This window comes from Microcaecilia unicolor, chromosome 9 (assembly GCF_901765095.1).
Source record: "Microcaecilia unicolor chromosome 9, aMicUni1.1, whole genome shotgun sequence".
Lineage (NCBI taxonomy): Eukaryota > Metazoa > Chordata > Amphibia > Gymnophiona > Siphonopidae > Microcaecilia > Microcaecilia unicolor.
This window is the reverse complement of record NC_044039.1, coordinates 38,691,069-38,704,103: the sequence shown is the minus strand read 5'-3', so window position 1 is coordinate 38,704,103 and position 13,035 is coordinate 38,691,069. Positions and strand designations below refer to the sequence as shown.

Sequence of the window (13,035 nt, the reverse complement as noted above, 5' to 3'; positions counted from 1 at the left end):
ACAGATGCACATTTCAAAAAGTTGACATATTCCAATTAATAAATTCTGAATAAAATACTTTTTTCTACCTTTGTTGTCTGATCATTTAGTTTTTCTATTCGCTTTGGTCCCAGTGTTTTCTGTTTTATGCAGTGTCTTCGTTCCATTTGATATTTTTTCTCTCACCATGTCCACCATCCTCTTGTGTCCTTATGCATCCTGTCTACCATCGGTAGCCTTGTCCCTATCCTTCCTCGAGTTTCAGTATCTGCCCTCAACGTGTTCCAAACCAGCCCTTAAACTCAGCAGTTTCCCCTCCATCCATATCCAGCATTTCTCCTCACTCTCCTCCATCCATGTCCATCTACTTCCTGTCTACCCTCCCCTCCATCCATGCCCAGCATTTCTCCTCTCTCCCTTCCCCCTCCATCCATGTGCATCTCCTTTGTCTTTCCTTCCCTCCATCCTTGTCCAACATTTCTCCTCTCTTCCCTGCCCTCCACTCCATCCATGTCCAGCATTTCGCCTCTCTTCCCTCCCCTCCATCCATGTGCATCTCCTTCCTGACCTCCCTCCCCTCCATCCATCCATGTTCAGCAACTCTCCATTCTCCCCTGCCCTCTCCTCCATCCACCAATATCCAGTAAATTTCCTCTCCCCTGCCCCCTCCATTCATCCATCCATGTTCAGCAATTCTCCTCTCTCTGATGCCCTCTCCATCCATCCATATCCAAATTTCCTCTCTCCCCTTCCCCTCCATACATCCATGTCCAGCAATTCTCCTCCTTCCCCTGCTCTCTGCTTCATGTCCAGCGATTTCTATTCTCTCCCCTGCCCTCCTCTCCATCCTTCCATGTCCAGCAACTCTCCATTCTCCCCTGCCTTCTCCTCCATCCATCTCCAGCAAATTTCCTCTCTCCCCTGTCCCCTCCATCAATCCCTGTTATCCAGCAATTCTCCTCTCTCCCCTGCCCATCCTGTTTCTTTCCATCCCCTTCCCCATTCTATCCAGCATCTCCCCCCTCCCTCTTCGCAGCATCTCCCATCTCTCTCTCTCTCTCTCCAATAAAGAACGACAACGTGGATGCAGCTCACAGGTCTGCTTGCTGTGCTTTGAGTGAACGGCGACGGCTGCGCAGGGGAGTGGAAACAGAGATTTACCAAATGGCTTCCTTCCTTACAGTGGACTAGATAGGCTGGCTCACTTCCACTCCACTCTCACTGAAGTTGCAGGGGCGAACTGGCGGGCGGCAGTAGTAAAACATGGCAAGCAGGCAGACTCGACACTTCCTTCGCTTTCCTGCCCTCTTAGCGTCCTGCCCGTCCGAAAGGAAATGACATCAGAGGAATGCAGGACGCAGAAAGAGCAGGGAAGCGAAGGACGGAGTCGAGTCTGCCTGCTTGCTGCTTTTACTACTGGCGCCCCGCCCACCAATTCGCCGCTGCAACTTCGGGTAAGAAGACTAAGCCGGTGCGGGAGCGGGATGGAGCAAAGGAGGCACAGTTGAGGCGCGAGGCCCTATGTGGCCGCCTCGGCCTAAGACCAGCCCTGATTTCACACTATTAGAATCTGAGAAAGCTTATTTTAAACCTTGGCATTTGAACGATTTACTGCATGCTAAAACGGACTCTCTACCTAGCTCACTGAGAAGTATCTCACTGAGGCCTTTGTGGGATGTCTGGAGAGTGTTGATGGCCTGAGGAGTCTGGATCTTACTTGTAGTATCCTTCTCCCCATTGGTGCAATTTTTGCTTCATGGACAAGATCAGGGTTATCTCCAATTGAGCATATTTTGGAAAATGATGGCAAACCTCTCCCCTATGCGGACTTGAACAGTGCATTGCTACAGGAGCAGGCAATTACTTTGCATATTTACTAATCATTCACTATTTCCAGTCCACAGACCCTCTGGAATTTGCCTGGGAACAAGGCTAAGGGAATTTGACACAAGTTCCTTCTGACTATATCTGTATCTGGCCTTCATAAGGCCCTGCAGACTATAATTTCATCAAGGACTTATGGGGAACTTATAGACAGATGGAAGAGGGAGTTGGACCTTAATGCCCACAAACTGTATATAGTGTTGAGCTATAAGAATGTCGGTTCTGTGTATTGAACTCAAAATGCCTGCCATGGTATCCTGCTGACCCGGCGACAAGTCCCCCGCCACTAATTCCAACATAGATGCCTGCTCTGGCGGCAAGCCCATGGTCCCAAGGGAGGCGAGGGAAGTGTCCAGATGAGAAGTGCCACACCCCCCCACCTCCACCGATGCTGATTCCTGGGCCCCATAGTAAGAGCATCATTTTGCCGATTTAGCCAGCACTGACACGGCAAGCAAACGGGGGGGGGGGGGGGGGGGGGGGGGGGGGGGGGGGGGGGGAACCCACTTAGCTTGCGCTTTTACTCACAGTGCCGCAGACAGGAAAAATCCAGGCAGCTACCGGGGTGTTTCATTCAGGGCTCTCAGAGCCCAAGAACTCTCCAGGAACCCAACTCCCCAAAGAAGTGAGCCTCAAGGCTGGAAGGGGCAAGAACTATGACCCTTCAACCCCCACAGCTGCAGCTCTCAAAATAGAAGATGATCTGGGGGGGGGGGGGGGTTGTTTCTTTAAGTTGGTATTCTAGCTTTATTTAAAATTCAGGAGTTAAGTGCAGCAAACAGACAGAGTTAAAGGAAGGAGATGGAGCAAGATGGGAAGGGACCCCGGCGCCACCAGATATATCCCGAGCCTGCCTCAACTCGACCCCCAGTGTTCCACTGATTACCAGACCAGGAATCAGCACCAAATCCAGAAATCAGAGGGTATGTCTGTCTACCTGTTAAATAGAGAGAATATTGAAAAAGTGGCTACTGCACAGGGTACTATATGCACTAGTTTCCTATCTCCACGTGCTGGCAGATGGACATAACCCACAAGTCTCTGGATTGATCTGTGGAATGCTATGGAAACGAGCTTTTAACAAGCAGTTACCATGAAACGTTTTTCACTAGCTCCAGGGTAGTGCACAAGGGTTCGGAGAGGATTTCATGCCAGTTTTTGAGATTTAACTGCCATTTATTTCTGCTTTTGCAACCTGAAGGAAGCCCCCGCATGGTAGGCACACAGGAGATTACAGACGTGTGCACGTCTGAACAAAACCAAAAGAGAAAGCACACATTGGTGCCTGTTCTGCACCTAAATATGAGCCTCGCAAAAGTTGTTTGTACATAAAGTTTTGCGAGGCTCATATTTAGGTACAGAACAACAGGCGCCAACATGTGCTGGTAGTTCCGTTTTCTTTTGGGCATGCACACAAAACACCTGCGCTTACCACAAAACCTTTCTGCACTTTCTTACTATTGTTCTATCGCCCTACCATTTTCCCATTGTTCTATTCCCCTAATGATATTTTGACTTTGTCTTCCCATAACCCTCACAATGTAACCCATAATCGAATTGTAACAAATTGTATTTCCATCATTCACAATGTATTGTAAGCCACACTGAGCCCGCAAATAGGTGGGAAAATGTGGGATACAAATGCAATAAATAAATAAATACTTCCCCCATTACCTGCAAGTGTCTGTGCATAAAATCAGACTATATTTAACTTTCTGCATGGCAAAGTATTACGCTTGTGGTAGAAGCCAGGCTTTCATCGGCCCCTGTGTTATATATAAAATATAGTTATTGTTGCACTAGGTTACTGTAACAAGCACAGACCTGATGGAAAGAACATGCTGCATCAGCACCCAACTCAGGCAATGTAAAAACATAAGCAGCACCAACCAGAGGCCAATAGAAACCTGTAAACAAAAAACAAGCAAGGCAATTAAAATATTTCTGCAGACCATCACTAAATAATACACCAAACTTGCTGAAGCAGAAACACTCAACTCTCATTTTATTTACAGAACAATGTTTTTCCCCGACTGCAAGAATATAAAATTGTGGCTTCCTTACTATGGTTAGCACAGTGTCCCAAAAATGCCTTGGGACCTTTCTGCCAGTCACAACAAAGATGCATGGGAGACATTTGTGAGTCCAATGTTTGTAAATTTTGTTTCCATTCTATTCTATGTATATGCTATTACTTCATGTGTATTCATTGTGGATAGTCTGAAAATTAACTAGTTATAGACTCTTCAGAACAAGATTTGGAAGCGATGGTTCTTTTTTGTTTTTGTTTTATTTATGCAACAGGCAGCATAATGGGCTCAGTCGGCTAGAGCATCTCAAATACAGGACACCATGACTGTCAGTTTTTCTGGATATCCATATGAATATGAAGAAGAGAGATTTGCATACAACAGAGGGCGGTGCATATTCACTGTGGAAATCCAGAACACCTGACTGGCTACATGGTCTTGAGGACTGGATTAAGAATCCCTGCTCCAGTGCATTGGTTGAAATAGAAACCTACCATGTTTATGTATGTATATCAGTGATTCCCAAACTTGTCCTGACAGCCAGTCAGGTATTCAGGATATTCACAATGAATTGTTTCATGAAACCAGTCTACATATACCGCCTCCTTGGTGTGTAAATCCCTCATGCATATTCATTGTGGATATTCTGAAAACCTGACTGGCTGAGGTTCCCCTTGGGAACCCCTGATATACTAACAAATTTTGATATACAGCGTTTAATAATAAAATGCCAAAGTGGTTTACAATTTTTTAAAAAATTATGAAACTCCTCCATAAAATTGACAGCATATTAGCATAGAAAAGAAAGGCAAGCATGGCTAGTGTACCTCGCTGGACTCCAATAGGCACCTATGGCCCATTAAAGGCAAGTACAAACAGGTGGGTTTTAAGGTCCTTCCTAAATATTTTATACTGTACTGTATATTTTATACATTTTGACTACTGTAATGGGATTTACACCGGTTGCAAAGAACAAACCCTAAAGAAGCTCCAAACGGCGCAAAACACAGCGGCGAGATTACTATTTGGTAAATCTTGGTTTGAAGCAGCGAAACCTCTAAGAGAGAAGCTCCACTGGCTACCGATCAAAGAGCATATCGAATTTAAAGTCTGTGCTCTAACCCACAAGATCATTTACGGGGATGCTCCAGTTTATATGTTCAGCCTGATTGACCGCCCTCCAAAAAACTCCAAGAAGCCATCCCGAACGTACCTACATCTCCACTATCCTAACTGCAAGAATGTATGGTACAAATTGCTCTTCGCCTCCTCTTTTTGCTTTATGAGTCCACGATACTGGAATGCCCTGCCATCCGCATTAAGGGAAACTTCCGACCACACCCTGTTTAAGAAACTCCACAAGACTCATCTATGTGATAAAACCAACTCAGCTGTTCCTTAACTTCCTGCCGTCCCTCCTTGGCTTTCCCTGTTGTTCCCCCCCCCCCCCCCCCCCCAGATGTGCCTTCTTCTTTGTTCCGCCTTTGCATTTGTTTGATATTCATTCTTTATAAATTGTTAGCCACATAGAGCCTGCTATGTTGGGAATATGTGGGATATAAATGTCATACATACATAAATAAATAAATAAATAAATATAAAGATTCTGAATGAAGGGAAAGAGATAGGAGCATTCCAAAAGGAAACTACCATAAATTTATAAAGCACTATCTTGTTCTCTCTACCTAGCAAATGCTACTGGGGGAATCAATTGATACTCAAGCAAAGAGTAAAGTGCCCAAAGCGGGTATGTGAGGTATTCAGAGAAGAGAAGCAGAGGAAAGTGCCATCATATAAGGCTTTATGAGCCAGGACTAGAATCTAAAAGTGTATCCTATACAGAGGAAGTCCTCAACATATGGTATACTTTCCCCAAGGGGTATATGGCACTTGGTAGAGGCCTCTCCTCCCTCCTCTACTCGGGCTGATGTTTTTCCAGACCAGCAGCAACAGCGGCAAAACAACCTAAAGCAGTCCCAGAGCCGCTGTCTTCATGCATGTGCTGGTCGGTGTTCTCGGCTCTGCCGGTCCCCTGCCCCAGAACAAGAAGACGACCAGAACTGCATTAGGTTGTTTTGCTGTTGCTGGTCTGCAAAAGCAGCAGCAGCCAGGAGAAAACAAAGATTGTGTGAATCTTCATAGGGCCAGTTAATAAATCCCATCAATAAATAAATGACACTGAGGGAAGACATGATGGAATGGGGAGAGTAAGAGGGAAAATACTGGAGGGAAGAGAACAGTGTTATTGAAAGACCAGGTACTAGGAGGAAGGGAAACAAGAAAGCTAGAGTGAGAGAAAACAACGGAAAGCTGTAGGTATTTACAGTAAAAAAAAAAAAGAGGGAAATTGACTGGATAGCAAGAATGAATTTAATCTGGACAGAGGCAGAAAAATAAACTGAAGAAAGCTGAAAGGAAGAGGAGAGAGAAAAATTACAAGAGTTAAGAGAAGCTAGAAGAATGCAGAAGCCAGATCAACATAATTAGAAAAAATAAAATAACCAAAGGTAGAAAAAGTTATTCTATTTCTTGATTAGAATGTGTTAGTTTTTGGAATGTCCATTTCAAAATCTCTGATCAGAGCACAGAGGTACTCAGTTGAAATGTATTCAGTTTAAGGCAAGGGAGGGCAACATTTATACACAGAGGACCACATGAATGTCAGGCTCCACTGACCTATGATAAACAAATGAGTAAAAATTTAACTAAAATGATGGAAAAACTACTAGAGTTGGTGTTCTAAATATATTTGCAAAATGCAGTATTTATAACTGCCAAAACTCTCATTAATGATGTTTTCTGTGTATACTTCCCACGGTTTCAAGGGCCACATAAAATTTGACAACAAGCAGCAGGCTGCCCTCTCCTGTCTTGGGGGGGGGGGGGGGGGGAATATGATTTTAAGTTGAGAAGCACTGTTGTAGAATACAGGAAGCCAGTAATGCTGGAACAAGGGGCAATATGGTCAAAATCTAGATGCATGACATAATATCCTAACAGCCATATTTTGAATAGACTAGAGACACTTTATGTTAAGTGCACCCGGTTCCTGCATACACAATGTTGCAGTAATCAACGTATGAAGTTAAGGCATTAAAGAAAGTGTGTTGGGCAGCATCATCAAAGAAGCAGTGCAAAGAACAGTCTTAGCAGGGTTTAAATTTTCAGTCAGTCAATCTCCAACAATGCAGCGTCAACACCAAGGCAGAGAAATTAAATTATGAAAGATCTGGATGGAAAGAGATTGATATGGAAGCGATGCTGAAGGAAAGGATAGTGAATTTCCTGGAAGGCAACAAGGTAAATCGTGCCAAACGAATCTCATTGAATTCTTTGACTGGGTGACCGGAGAATTGAATCATGGACGTGCTATAGACGTAAATGCAAAGTGATGCACTTAGGGAGTAGAAATCCACGGAAGACGTATGTGTTAGGCGGTGAGAGTCTGATATGTACGGACGGGGAGAGGGATCTTGGGGTGATAGTATTTGAGGATCTGAAGGTGATGAAACAGTGTGACAAGGCGGTGGCCGTAGCGAGAAGGCTGCTAGGCTGTATAGAGAGAGGTGTGACCAGCAGAAGAAAAGAGGTTTTAATGCCCCTGTATAAGTCGTTGGTGAGGCCCCACCTGGAGTATTGTATTCAGTTTTGGAGGCCGTATCTTGCTAAGGATGTAAAAAGAATTGAAGCGGTGCAAAGAAAAGCTACAAGAATGGTATGGGATTTGCGTTACAAGACGTATGAGGAGAGACTTGCTGACCTGAACATGTATACCCTGGAGGAAAGGAGAAACAGGGGTGATATGATACAGACCTTCAAAAATTTGAAAGGTATTAATCCGCAAACGAACCTTTTCCGGAGATGGAAATTAGAGGACATGAAATGAGATTGAAGGGGGGCAGACTCAAGAAAAATGTCAGGATGTATTTTTTCACGGAGAGAGTGGTGGATACTTGGAATGCCCTCCCGCGGGTGGTGGTGGAGATGAAAACGGTAACGGAATTCAAACATGCGTGGGATAAACATAAAGGAGATTGGGTGGCAGAGCTGGTGGTTGGGAGGTGGGGCTAGTGCTGGGCAGACTTCTACGGTCTGTGCCCTGAAAATGGCAGATACAAATCAAGGTAAGGTATACACAAAAAGTAGCACATATGAGTTTATCTTGTTGGGCAGACTGGATGGACCATGCAGATCTTTTTCTGCCGTCATCTACTATGTTACTATAAATTACTAAAAGAAAATCTTCTTCATAACAGAAGGCACTGATTTAAGTCAGTCACACACAATGGTGGCTAGTGAGCTAAGAAATTGAAAAATAAGAGGACTGGTACTGAACCCAGAGGTATACTACGGGGCAACTGATGACTCAATAACACAGTAGAACCAAAAGAAAGAGAAGGCTCAACCACTGAAGAAAGAAGTGAACCATTTAAGGTATTATTCTATCAGCCCAATTATTCAGAGCTGGAAGAGTAGACCATGGTCCCCTAACTCAAATGCAGCAGAGAGTTAGGAGGACAACTAAGGCAGCTCTACTGCTGTCCAGAAATCTATGAACATCACTTAAGAGAGTGGTTAATATTTTCTCAGTTCTGTGACCTACCCTGAAATCAGACAAGGGAGGACGAAGATGGTGACATTTGTTTCTACCTGCTAATTTCCTTTCCTTGAATACTCTTACATCAGTCAAGACCAAACAAGTAGGTTCTGTCCCGCTACTGCCACACAGCCAAAGAACACTGAGTTTTCAGTGATGTCATCGCCGGTATAAAGATGTAATGTAGCCATGAAACTTGCAAGTATCGTACTGACAAAGCAAATCCGATCCACAAAATTTGAAAGGCATTGAAATTCAATCTTACAGAACAAGAAACATATCAACCTCTCCCAGTCAAAGCTAAAACAGTAACAAGAAACATCAGCACAGATAGAAAAACACTAGCAGCATATAGTGCAGCTCTACCACGTCACCCCAACAATACCATGCAGCCTCACTGCACTGCAAAGTTTCACCTTTCTGTGTCACAAAGTGTAACCTTACAGCACTATACCAATGCAAAGCATCAAGGTGCAGCCTCAAGTACAACATTAAATGCAGCATTCACGTGCACCAGCATGACAAGCCTTATAAAGCGGCAATATGCAGCTTCCAGTCCTGGCAGACCCTGGAGACTTGACAGTAGGAACCCGCAAGGTCTCTTAAATCCAACTGACAGAAAAAGTCCAGCTGCAATCTTCCCAGGTGGGTCCTGGATTAGTTTAGAGGGACTCATGGAAATTAACAGATATGAACGAATTTCACCTTCCTTATTATGCCAGACCAGTCCAGATGAGCAGGACATGCTAAAGCTCTAAGGATCCTGGGTACAACACAAACACTAGGTCCCGACACCTCCTTGAACTCTCCAAGCAGCATGTACTAACCTAGAAGACTCATTTCGACAGAGAAACCTGCTACTAGCTTTATATGCTCCAATGTCCTGGGATTAAACAGATGGAGTGCTCGCATTACCCTTCAGGGAAGGGCCAACCGTTGAACCCTATGCACACAACTATGCTGCTTGCTTGAAGAACAAATCAGCTCTGAAACGCGGGCCTCAGCAACTGAGAAGGGCCCAGGCTTTAGCACCAGCACTACCCTGCAGACCATGCAGAAAACTAAGGGGAGAAATTGACCCTGGAGGACCTATGGAAAGCTCAAACAAAACCTCAAGCCTATAGCACAGGAATAAGAGGGTTGAAAAATCACTGAACATAGGGCAAACTTGCTAATACCAGCAATACCTTGTTGTGTCTCTCCTGTACAAAAAAAAACAAAAAAAACAGGGTTTGGGTATGCCATAACAGGAATGCAATCAGACCCCAGGGGAAGCATAGAAGGCCTCCCAAAACCAAACACTGCCTGTTAGCAAAAACCTAGGAGAAGGAGAAGCTGCTGGGCCAAGACAAACTAGAGTTCTCTAACTTTTTCTAACAACCTCTATCACCCTACCCAAATGTATTCATTTATTTAGATTTAGCTCACACTTTTTTTAAGCTCTGAGTTACATTCAGGTATTTCCCCCATCTTGAGGTGGTGGTGGTGGGGAGGGGATTACAATCTAAATTTGTATCTGATGCAATGACAGGTTCATTAACTTGTCTGCGATCAAACAAAATAGCTTTTATTCTAATACCAAGCTGGAAGACATTCAATCTCATGACTCATGGAAATGAAGGAAATACCATTCCACACAGGACTATACTAAAGCCTCTGTCAAAAATCCTGGAAAGTCAAGGGAATTATCAGAACCACGCCCTTTGAAGCATTTGAGCCACAGGGCCGGACATGGATCTCCTCAAACAGAGCAACCCACTCAAGTTCTCAGAACCAGACCAACAAACCCTGAACCTCTGCATTTACTCCCTCTCTCCATGCAGAAACTCAGCTGCCAGAAGACTACATCAAACAATGGTTAGCAATCAGACAACTCCTAAATGTGTAGGCCACTGGAGCAGATCACACAAGGAACTATACCAAGAAACTTATGTGCCACTACACATTAAAAGCCCAGCAGCCTCTCAGGGGGAATATAGGGCAGGAATCCTGGTAGCAGGAAAGTGGGCTTTCTCTCTACTGTTCAAGGTCCCAAGACCAAGAAAATGAGAAGTACGAGACCGCCCTATATTTTCAAACTGGAGCCTTTAGATGTGTGGGAATTCTACACCTGCCGACCTGGGAATAGAACCAACCCTCTTACAGGGACCTGGAACAAAGAAGGCTTGTCCCTAAATTACGTGCCCATAATGCCCTGGAATCTGGGGCCCTGGGAGCTCCAGAGAGAAGGGGATGAAGTGGACAAAAATGGACTAGAATACCATTAACAGATTAGAGGTGAGGGATCCCCAGGAGAAGAGTTACACACAAGGAGAAAGTTACAGAGAAGATAAAAGCAACTCTTCCAAGAAGTGCCTCACCAATAATGCAGAGGTTTCACATGAATCCCAAAAGAGAATAGTCCAAAGCTGTACACAAAAATGTAGTAATCAGCAGGATCAAATCACTCATGGCCTCTAATTAAGCTCAACCCTAACCAGAAGCAGGGGAGGGAAGCGAAAGGCCTCAGGGGAGGAAACTACTTCGAGCCACCAAGTGCAGGGGATCCCAAAAAAGGTGACTACCACTGAGGCAGTGCACCTCTTCAGCACCGGCCAGACCAACAGTAAGATCCAAAAGGAGACCACAGCCCCACTTACCTCCCTTATGCAAGACTCACAAAGAGCTGCCCTGGAAGAACATACCAAGGACTATTAAGACCTCTTCCTTGTAGAGAGCATACACATAGAAGCTACTAAGGCTACAACAAGAGGATATCAGACTTAATCACAGATGGGCCAAAACATGACTACTGCATACAGGGCTCTGGAAGACTACAGAAGGAGAAGGATTGGATCACTCAAACTTTCCACCTCAGAGGTTCCCTAAGGATGGCTCCCCACTAACTAAGCCTAGCCAGTTAGATGCACCAGTCCCAGAAACTAGACACAGTAATGGCCCCAACAGAGAGGGTGGCTATATCTTTAACTTGGCCCCTCAAAGCTAAAATTATAAGAGTTCATTAGAGGAGTTCACTAGAGAAGCCCTTATTCCCAGCTAGCAGAGGTAGCACTAGGTTCCTGGGAATTCAGCTTCATCAAATGTTGACTTGCTAGATCCAAGCAGGATGGTCAACCAATTTATTTATTTATTTATTGCATTTGTATCCCACATTTTCCCACCTCTTTGCAGGCTCAATGTGGCTTACAATACATCATGAATAGTGGAAATAAGAAGAGAATAGACATTTGGTATTACAGAAGGATTTTGGGTTACATGATAATGAAAAACATGATAGTAATATAACAAGAGAACATTTTAAGACAATTTTGGATACATGTGGGGGAGTTCACATGTGTTAATCTTTGTGGTATGTCCTGTTAAAGAGATGGGTCTTCAGTAGTTTGCGAAAGTTGGTTAGATCATAGATCGTTTTTAGGTTGCGCAGCAGCACATTCCAGATTTGTGTGCTCGTATATGAAAAGGTTGATGCGTACACATCCTGAAACCTGCAGAATGGGTCTCTCAGGAGATGCTAGGCTTCATACAGGTGGCCTTAACACAAGGAACCACCACTATCACTGCCCAAAAGGAGAGAAACCTGTGTTACTATTTAGCATAGGAGGAGGACCCTGAACTTACGCGAGATGCAACCCTTTGAAACTGGGTGTATCAGAAGAACAATGCCTAATAGAGTCCCCCCCCCCCCCCCCCCCCATCATTGACCTCTCTCACCATGGAGAATCTACTACTGTCCTTGGTCAAGGTTCCTGTAGACAAAACAAAAAAAACCCAGCCAAAACAGACCTGCAGCCCCAGGCCAACCATGGGAAGGGGGAGGGGCAGGGTGAGAACCTGCAAATCTTTAGGAACAGAACCCTGCTAACAAGCACTGAATACCTAATACAATGGCAACCTAGAACCCAGGTTAGGCTTTAGCAATCTTCTCCTAGACCACTCCTGATTGTGTACCTGCAGACCATGGAATTACTTACACAGGGCTCCAGAGTCACCCCCCCCCCCCCCCAACAGCCTTGATGCCTGAGCTCACCCCATAATGAGATTGTGCTGCAGGATAGAGGCTTTTCCTCAGAAGGAACACACTCTTGAGGCAAGGGAAGGCTGACAACTCCCAGCCAAGAAGCAAAGCAGCTATTGCTGTCCAACATTCCCCAGCTCACAGTGCCCTAGCCAGCATACCCCCCCCCCCCCCCCCCAAAAAAAAAGCCCCTGGCCCAAAGACTGATAGGCACTTCAGCCTCCAGGCCAAGCCCTATAGCATCAGAGCACATGGAGCGACAGCCATCATCCCCCAAGTCTTCAGCTGACCCAAGATGGTTGCTGCTCCCACACACAAGAGCTGCACTGTGAACCATATGCTCAGCCTTGCAAAGCAAAGTGAATAAGGGAAAATTAGGTTCTTACCTTGGTAATTTTCTTTCCTTTAGTCATAGCAGATAAAGCCATTACGTATGGGTTGTATCCATCAACCAGCAGGGGGAGATAGAGAGCACTCAAATTTCACAGTGCCACATGGTCAGCTAGCTCCACTGCCTCTTCAGTATA

The 13,035-nt window shown here is 44.9% G+C and overlaps 1 protein-coding gene across 3 annotated transcripts in view; it reads right to left on the bottom strand.

The window, feature by feature from the left end:
- MICAL3 (microtubule associated monooxygenase, calponin and LIM domain containing 3) overlaps positions 1 to 13,035 on the bottom strand; it is a 441,368-nt gene that overhangs the window by 381,473 nt on the left and 46,860 nt on the right. For all 3 annotated transcript variants that reach the window (XM_030213784.1, XM_030213786.1, XM_030213785.1), the window contains exon 2: positions 3,688 to 3,770. The gene's annotated coding sequence lies outside the window, so the exon portion shown is untranslated. The remainder of the gene's footprint in view (positions 1 to 3,687; positions 3,771 to 13,035) is intronic.